Genomic DNA, 1,394 nt, shown 5'->3' on the forward strand with positions numbered 1-1,394 from the left:
CTTACCGTATTGAGACCATTGCTTCCTGAGTTCCAAACTGATAATGTGGAGAGGTATGTTTTCTCCAAAAACTTTGATTACCAAGGCTTTGCTGAGTTTACTTGAGTTCTCTGATTCCACTCCAGCGTGAAGTTTCACCACATTATTGTCTTCTGTGAAATCATTCCCAAAGTCTAAGTTGGAAATATTGATATTAGTTTTTTTCTCCCATGCTTTTGCTATTGCATTGCTGGTAGATTTAATTGGGATGTTTAAAAGAGAGGCATTGTCATTTTCACCCGCCAAATCCCCTTCTTCACACTCACGAATTGTGTTCAAATCATTTTGCTTTTCAACAATTGTGGATGACTCAGTTACAATCTCTTTGAAGCTTGGACTAGAAGCTTTGATGATTGGAAATGAAACCTCTTCTTTATTATAGTTAGCATCAACTGCATTCTTCGAACTCGTCGTCAACATGTTTTGATGAATTTTTGATCCAGAAGATGAATCATCTTAAATATGGAATTTGACTTTCCCAAATTTTGGAGAAGTTGGAAATTTTCTGACAGCTGATCCGTCCTCACAAATCACATTCTTTCCTTTATCGATACTTTCAATGGATTTATTTTGTTTCAGCAATCCTCCCTCATTGATTATGAAGAATTTGGATTTACCATCTGTGGTGAGCAAATCGCCAAATGCGGGAGGCGAACAGGTAGTATATGAGATGAGATGATCACGAACCAGCTCATCCACCAACAACATTGGTGGCACCTTTCAAAACACCAGAGAAGCATTTCTTACAATCTAGATGAGTTTGGGTTGTACAAATGATACACTCTAAGATGGATCTACCCACAGTGAAATCCGACTTGGTTTTAACATCGATAGCATTCGACTCATTGGAGATAAAGCAAGAGAATCATACATCTCTCTCAATGATTTCTATATTAGAAGAGAAGCTACAGAGGCTAATAGGAAGCATTCCATGGCTCGTGCTCAAGTGTATTTCTTCCCTACTAAATCTGAAAGGTTCCATCTCAAAGGAACTAGTTTTCCAATGGTAGTAGAAGATGCATTTGTAGCCTTCGAAAAGTTTAAATTATGCGTATGAAATGGCCGATTCGACCTAGGTAGAGATGAACTAAGTTGATGCAAATCTATACTAGAAAAGCTTGAAGTATGACAGTTCAAAGCTTCTACACTCCTGTTCTGTAATCCAAACTTGCTCATCTTACTAAAATCCATCATTCTTCCTATATGAAGGCAACAAGGTAATCAATGATCAATGAAGTGTTGAGCGTTTGAGTTCATTTCTTCTCAAAAAGGAGTAGACTTGAATAAGAGATCAACCCCAACTTAAAGCAAATAGAGTTTGAAAAGGAGCTATGCATTGGTTCGTGTTGCAGATC

The sequence above is a fragment of the Dendrobium catenatum genome, unplaced genomic scaffold, assembly GCF_001605985.2.
Source record: "Dendrobium catenatum unplaced genomic scaffold, ASM160598v2 fragScaff_scaffold_173, whole genome shotgun sequence".
Lineage (NCBI taxonomy): Eukaryota > Viridiplantae > Streptophyta > Magnoliopsida > Asparagales > Orchidaceae > Dendrobium > Dendrobium catenatum.